This window comes from Nansenia antarctica (genome assembly GCF_963989245.1).
Source record: "Nansenia antarctica genome assembly, chromosome: 10".
Classification (NCBI taxonomy): Eukaryota; Metazoa; Chordata; class Actinopteri; order Argentiniformes; family Microstomatidae; genus Nansenia; species Nansenia antarctica.
In genome coordinates, this window is record NC_137680.1 from 6,768,923 (window position 1) to 6,777,550 (window position 8,628).

Sequence of the window (8,628 nt, forward strand, 5' to 3'; positions counted from 1 at the left end):
GCATTGCTGCATTGCTCGAGTCATAATCTCTGAATTATTATTTTTTCATTGAATGTAGAAGCCTACTTTACAGAGATTGTTGGTAAAGGGAATGCATTTCAACGTTTTTGGTTTGGCGAAGTGACTCATATCAAGCGTGTTCATGGAAGCAACATGGAAGAAAGGTATGGATATAATGTAACTTCTTTCCCTGGGAAATAGTTACAAAATAAACATGGCTACTGTTACTGTAACCAGCTCGCCACCTAGCTGCAGAGACGCGCCTACATGACAGAGAACCTCGTCTCGAGCCACTGGTTATGAAAACACCCGCGCGAATGTTGCACTGTTAGGCATCTATGCATGGTCCTGGAGGGATTATAATAACTCGCTGCTTTCCTGGGAGGAGTTGTTATGCAATCAAAGCAACAACATCTAATCTGATGCATCGGGATCTAATGATTGTGTTGTTGGACCGGACAGGAACACCTTTCTCTCTATCCTCCCGAACGCAGTTTTTAGGACGCGCGAGTCTCGGTAAGTAGCCTACGTAGCCCAATTAAATATTGTATCAAGAAGCTGTCATGGCAGTTTGTGTATTAATGTTAGGCCCTGTGTCACTCAGTACTGTTTCACACTGGTAGAATAATCACAGTTTTTGTGTCTGCATCGTTTTTAGTAGGGGAATCGGGAATGAACCTGAGCTGAAATGTTTTATCGCATATCATAATTTGTCAAGTCAGTGTTGCTGACAACAGCATTAAGAAGAGAGGCTAGAGGACAGATTATAATACTAGGAGGGAATAAGACGAAGCCATGGACAAATTCAAGATTAGATTTATTTAATTCCATACTATTATTATGGTGTTATTATGGTATTATTAGTAGTATTATTAGTATGATTCTCTTATTCATCGAATTACTGTTATTATTATTATTATTATTATTATTATGATTATTAACAATAATCATTTTATTTTATTTTGTAACTATTATAATTCGAGACCGTCTTTGTTTATTTCGTTGTGCTATCATATTGGCAGCTACTCCCTCGCCTCTACCTTATGCATTGAATCAAAGCGACCTATGATGACATATGTGACAACAACAACAATGGCACGTGTCATGTGTCATTCTAGTGTGCGGCATGCGAATATTGACATAGGCCTATGTCGTTTTTCACACGGGTGCCAAAGGCCGTCCTCGAAACAAACCCACCTGCTGTAATGTGTTGTTGACGTTCACAGCATGGTGGTAAATCAGTGCTACAGTATCTACAATAGCCTCCCTCCACATCAGCCAGCCTACGCAGCAGCGACCTGGGTACACAATGTACGACCAGGAATAAGACACAGTAACTAAGAGAGGGATAGAGGGAGAGAGAGAGAGAGAGAGAGAGAGAGAGAGAGAGAGAGAGAGAGAGAGTGTGTGTGTGTGTGTCTGTGTGTCTGTGTGTGTGTGTGTGTGTGTGTGTGTGTGTCTGTGTGTGTGTGTGTGTGTGTGATGCTATGTCCTCCAAGAGGAGAACTTCTTGACACCACCTCCTACTGTTCGAGGACTACGCAGGAGCAGAAAATGCTTTGTAGTTGCAGCACAATTTGAAGTACACTCACACTCAAAACATCAGTGTGTTATCGGATGCTCTGTCAAGTCTGTTCTAGGGAAACGATGATGATGTTGTTGTAGTCATCAGGGATAACGGACGAAGTCAGATGTCGATGGTTGGGATATGAGAGGCCATTATAATGATTGAATCCAGTGCTTTATAGCTTCCGAGAAGCCACAGTGATTATAATGTCAAGACTATCCATCATACTGCCATTGGCAGCACTAGCTCCTGGCTTAATGTTAAGATAACGCTGAGATACGATTGAAAGGCGGAACAGAGATAAAGCTATTAGCCATACCTGTGACTTATAGTCAGTAGATGACACTGTTCATGTTTAAGATAGTCACTTCCCTTACTTTAATCTCTCCTGGACACACCACCATCAATTTAATTTGACCTATTATCTATTGGTGTGACTTGTTACAACTAGTCTGCGACTTCCACATGTGCTGCCCCTCTCTGTCTCTGTCTCTCTCCCATGTTCTATATTAAGATTTTGGGTCTGTCCTTATATCTGGGTCAGACTACTGTAGTAGTCTCTGTAGAGGTGGTTAGAGTTGTCCTGCAACACTGTCTGTCTGTCTGTCACTCGGTTAGTTCCCAACAGTCTGTTAGCAGAGATAGTTTGGTGACCTTGCTTGAGAGAGCAGAAGACTGTTACTGTATGATGCTTGTGCTTTGCTCAACAAGGCTTAAATATGTGTTGGAGTTGCTCGGGTGACCCGGTTTGATCTAACCTGATTGGTCACAACAATACCTTTCTAACAGTCTTCTGACTTGTCCTCTTTGGTTCCTGTGACGAGCATATGGCCACATCTGTTATTTCAATTCAATTGATACTTATTAATAACATGTCTCCCACCACCACAACATTTGGTTTCCGAACGCTATACCACAAAACTGTTAACATTTGCTATTACAGTTGTTAAGTTGAAGCTGAAGTCTGATTTAACCTGTCCCGGTTAAGGGTTTGAGTAGGAACCCCAGTAGCAAAAAGAGATTCAAAATGAAAACATTGTTCAAAAGCCTCTTTTATGGTTAAAGGGCAATAACATGTTGGGAGACAGATGAGCTATTTCATAAGAGGTTCTCAAGAGAGAGGTGAAAGAATGCACGACAGGGTGTGTTTCATTAGAAAACGGATGAGTGCTTCAGTGTGTGTGTGTGTGTGTGTGTGTGTGTGTGTGTGTGTGTGTGTGTGTGTTTAAGAAAGAAAGAGAAAGAGAGAGAGATCAGAAATAGAGAGGGATGATAGGGAAAGTGTGATACAATATGCTGTTTCTTTTGGCTGTGTGGCATAGCCTATTGGTCTGCCCATAGAGACTAGAGAGAACGCTAATGTAGACCTGTGTGTGTGTGTGTGTGTGTGTGTGTGTGTGTGTGTGTGTGTGTGTGTGTGTGTGTGTGCGTGTGTGCGTGTGTTAGAATGTGTGTGTATGTGTTTTAGAAAGAGAGGGAGAAGTATCGCTGTTCAGGGTGAATGTTATTGTAGGGTGTGTTACTTGCCGTAATGTCACATTAAAAGGCTATTTACAATGGGGTCAATGAAAAGCTTACTTGACTTAGAGGAAGCAAGGGGAGGGGAAGGAATTCACACTCCTTTCCAAAAATAAGTTTTACCCATTCCTACGGCTTTATATTACCACTACCGAGAGGGGAGGAGGGGAAGGGTCTTAACGTGAATGGAGGGATTGAGGTTGGGAGAGGAGAAAAGGAAGGGAGAGAAGGAGGAGGAGGAGGAGGAAATATGGTTTTGATTAACATGGATACAGTGCCTGGGTTGACCATTTTTCTGTGTGGTCTGCTTTGAGAGGGAGAAAGAGAGAGTGAGAGGCAGAGAGAGGATAAAAAGAGGGAGGAAATTATGCCAAGGGATGCTGACAGACATGAAACAGGGACGGTTGGAGAGAAAATAAAGAAGTAGAGTACACAGAAGGGAGGAGGAAAGAAGAGGGAGGGAGGGAGGGAGAACAGGGTTCAGGGGAGACAGTAGGGAGTGAGTGCCTGAATTACTGAGGGACTGAGGAAGTGAGAGAGTAGCCTAAGTTGATTGATTGATTGATTGATTGGCTGATTGATTGATTTTTCTTTAAAGTAGGGTCATGATAGGGATGGTGGAAAAGTAGCCTAATAATATCTAGAGCACAAGCCCATCCCGTCTGTAATTGCTGTAAGGATAGAAAGAGGAAAGGATTGATAAAGAATTTGAACAGGGCCCTCTGTATTTCAGTAAGGGTAGACATTCTGGGAAAGGGTTGCTATGCTGCATGTGATTGGTCTCCTGGGGTTCTGTACAGTGAGATCATCTGTGTGCTCTGCGCTGCCTTGTAAAGTACCTAACATTTCACTCAGAAAGGGGACTTTTCTTTTCTTTATTGCTTCTCATGCCTGAAGTCAGTGACACGACTAATCAACCTTCTTTGTATGTTTCTCTCTCTCTCTCTCTCTTTATCCATTCCCCATCACTCCTTCTCAGCTCAAACCTGAGGGACAAGACAGAGAGAAAGCATTGAACTGGTGGATTAAAAGAACAAAGACCTCACCTTGGACGTGTATTCCATCTGTTCTTTAACCTCCCCAAACCCATCTGTCCCATCATACCCTCTCACTACCTTCCCTTCTGGCTTCCTCTAAGAGTGCTATACTGGGCACCCCACCACCACCACCCACCCCTCCCCCCTGACATCTCTGATGGACCAGAGAGCGAAGGGGGGTCCTCCACCTTCACCCACATACCCCCCTCTTCTTCCCCCCACTGCTCCACCCGAGCACGCAGAGAAGGAAGCAGCAGGGGGGGTTGGAAGGAGTAGGAGGAGTGGTGAGGGGGAGAAAGGAGGCGCAGTACTGGAGGTGCACATTGAGGGACGCTGTGGCGGCGACTCAGGGAAACGGCAGCTTCAGTTAGGTCCAGATAGAGAAAGTAGTAACTGCCCGGAGGGGAATGTCCGATTTAGGATCGGACTCCAGGCCAAACGAACCAAGAAACCACCCAAGATCCTGGAGAGCTACGTCTGCAAGCCCACCGTAAGGAGCTACCAGAGACCAGGGAGGGGGGACGGTGGCGAGGGCGGAGGGGACAAGCAGGGGAAGACCTCACCCCCATCTCAGGAGGGAGACAGAGAGCAGAAGAGCCAGGGGTCGGATCTCCACACGACTGAGGCCAATCAGATGCCTTCCTCTCCTCTATCACCATCATCGTCATCATTATCACCACTACCACCATCATCATCGTCATCATCATCATCATCATCATCATCATCGACAGCCCCTACAAGCACCACTTCCACCCCAGGCAACCCAGCGCCTATGCCAGCCAAACGGGTAAGGAGAAGGCCACTGCTGAGTGGATCTACTGGCTCAACTGAATGAAACATTTGTCTTCAATTCAGTTTTGTTTGAAAGATATTGTCATTTGTCACAACATTAAAAAAAACTCATGAAAGGGACGTAGACATTTACTGTGTGCGAATACATATGAGCATATAGCGTAGTTGTATGCATGCTGTACTATATGTACTGTATTTATGTTTATGTAATTACTATTATTCACTCTTGGTTTTGGTGCAAAATACCCGGAAAAATCTGTTTAGTGGTAATAAGGTCAATTGAGCTATTGTCACCGAAACCTAAGCTGCACATTTGAGCAAACTGGCCTATAAATAGGACAACAGCACAGCAACTAATATGAGCTGCTGATCCAGGCATTGGTTCATCAGCTCTTATGACAATCACCCAGAGGGAAGATTATTGCTTTAGCGGCAAATACGCCACTCAAGCCGCTGCGCTCCGAAATTACAGGACAAGCATGAAATGTCAAGCCTCCTCATCTCTATCAGTGGCAATTTATAGCCACCAATAGCACAGCTGTGTCTCTCTCTCTCTCTCTCTCTCTCTCTCTCTCTCTCTCTCTCTCTCTCTCTCTCTCTCTCTCTCTCCTCTGTCTATTTTTACCTCCCCTCCTTTCTCTACCTGCTCTCATTTATCTTTCTCTCCCACTCCCTTTCTCTTTCTTTCTGTGTCCCTTTTCCTCCCCCTCCCTCCCTCTCTGCCTTTGTGTCTCTCCTCTTTTCTGTGTCAACCCCCAATTCTGTTTCCACCACAACCTCACCTTCCCCTCTCCCTTTACTTGACCTCTTTTCCTTTCTGTTCTTCTTTCTGTGATTTTGTCCTCTATCGGCTTGTTAGCACTCAGCTAAGTACTACTGAAGTCAAATCTTTAAAGCCCAGGCCTACAACTACTAATCTAGATCACATAATGATACCTCAACCCCACAGTCATTACAATCTAATATTTAAAACTTGCTTTGTTCCCCACCAGGTCCCCCCAAAACTGGCACACAAGAAGGGAGGGAAGTCAGACGTCCCATCTGAGACCCTTCATAATGCCAACAGCAAACTACCCTCACCTGGCACCAAACACCCCACTTCCCGGGCACAAACAATCCCCTCAGACCCATCCCCCCACCCCCCGTCCATAGAGTGTACGGACCCCCCTCATCCGCCTAATGGTATGGCCCAGACCGAGAGAGGGTCTGCAGTCACCTGTGAATCTACATCACAGCCCTCAATGGACAGCAAAACAGAGAAGGAGGAGAGAGTAAAGAAAGAGAAAGTGAAGGACGAAAAAGCTAGGCAGGATAGAGGGAAGGGCGAAAGGTCAAGCGAGGGAGGCACAAAAAAGAAAAAAGGGAAGGACGGAAAATCGAAGGATGACCGAGGAAAGGTCGGGAGAGTGAGGGACGAGAGAAGGAACGATGAAACAGGGAGGGATGAGAAAGATAGGAATTCTAAGAAGCCCAGCCCAGAACTCCACAGGGGAACAGCTCCCACTGGCAAACCCAATGAGACGGATAAACCAGGTGAAACAGATGACATACCTACACTAGAGGAACCGGGAGAGAGGTGTAAACTAGGTAGACCAGATGAGGCTGAATCAGGTGACTCGGGGAAACTAGGCGAGCCACCAGCACCAGGTGGCACAAGCAAACCAGACAAGACAGACGCCCCCTCAAGAGTTACTCTCTGTCCCTCCAACCCCTCTGCCACTTCCCCCCCTCCTCCCTCTCTTGCTATTCACTCCCCTTCATCTGCCCCCACTTCTCCCCCGCAAGACAGTCGACCCCTGAAGAAGCGCAAGGCCCGGCGCCTCAGCTGGACCAAACTAGTGAACCGGGCACAGAGACTAGCAGAGAACCAGGATAACCCCCTAGATTCCCCCCTAATCTCCACTAGCCCCGCCGCCGCCACCACCATCTCCAACCAGCAGACGGCTGAGCCACACCGAGTCCCTTGTCCCTCCTCACCCCCCAGTCCCTCATCCATCTCCACCCAACCCAAACCCCGGCCTGTGAGGCGACCCCCGTCTCCCATTTGGATCCACATGTTGAAGTCTGATCCGAAACATCTGTCTGCGTCTGAACGCCCCAACGTTCAAGCCAGGAAGAGAGGTCGCCCCAAGGCCAAGACCTCCAGCGTTGACGATCCCCCATCCAATCAGTCTTCCAAACATATCCCAATTGGGTTGCGTCTTCCAGGGTGTGATGGAGGGGCTCAGGACCCTCCTGTTCTGGACCCAGTGCTGGATCTCAGTCCAACCCTCCCCAATCCCAATCCCTTCAACCCCAACCCCACACCCAGGAAACGAGGACGCCCCAAACGGCTGCCCTCCTCCTCCCCACCACGGAACCCACAGACCCCCAACCTGGCCCCTCAGGACCAGAGGGGAGATGCACTTACCCCCCCTGAAGGTCACAAGGGGTGCGAAGAACACCAGCAACCTGAAAAGGGGAACAGGCAGCTGAAGATGAGGAGGATTATCGATGAGATGAAGAAGAGGAAGAGAAGGAGGCTACCAAGGGAGATCCTGTCTGGGGTCAGTGGAGGGGGGGGTGGGAGAGGAGGAGAGGCGGACGGAGAGACCTCGTGTGAGGGTGTAGGACAAGTGTGTAGGCCAACTTTGGCTATGACACACTCCCTCTCAGCCCTGTCTTCCACCTTCGGGGGTAAACTAGGTCCCCAGGTCAACGTGAGCAAGAGAGGGACCATATACATGGGGAAGAGGAGAGGACGCAAACCGAAAAGTCCCTCAGCTAACCACTGCTCTGTCTCCAACCACCCCGCATCTCAGTCTGCACTTTTCACCAGTCCCCCTGGTGCGTCTCTCTTCTCCTCTCCCCAGTCCCAGCCTCCCTTCTCTCATCCCTTCCCCTCCCCCTCTCTCACCCACTCCAGCGGAGCCCAGAGCCCTTACAGCGACGGAAGCTTCACCGAACCGACCTCCTCCTCCCTCTTCAGTCCTCACTCTTTCTCTCTCCCCTCCCCCTCCTCCTCCTGCGCCTCCCCTCGTCCTCTCTCCACCTCCTTCTCCTCCCCCGCGTCCATGTCTCCCTCCCTGAAGAAGAGTTGCCCGTGTCAGGGAAGACATCACTTTCCCTTCCACCATCCGTCCTGCAAGCTCTCCTCTCCCGCCCCTCACATGTCTCCCCCTCCGCCCCGCCATCACCCGCCCGTTTCCCCCGCCCACATGAAAGAGGCCACGCCCTCGCCCGTGAGCGAATCGCACAGTGAAGAGACGTTGCCTAGCGACAGCGGAATCGGGACAGACAACAACAGCATCTCGGAGCAGGGGGAGAGGAAGGGGGGAGGCCGAGGGGGAGGGGTAGCACTTCGGATGACCTCGGAGGTCCCGAGGTCAAGGGTCAGTCTAGGAGGTCAGAGACAGAGAGACCCCTCTTGTGTGCTACCAGACCACCCCTCTCCTTTCTCGTCACCCCTCTCTCCCATGCAGAGACACCCCCCCCCTGTTACTGCTCCAGCTGCCTTAGCGGGTCACCGAGAGAGACACCGACACAGACGGAGGTACGACTGTGTCACCCCGGGCCCTTGCCCCTGCCCAGGGCACAGCAAACGATCGCACGTAGACCTCTGTCCTTGCCTCGGGCACAATGCACTCAAGAGACAGAAACACAAACGGAAGAGGAAGTACCAGCAGCTACTCATGCGCAAGCATGACCTAGACTTCCTGTCCGAACTGGAGGATC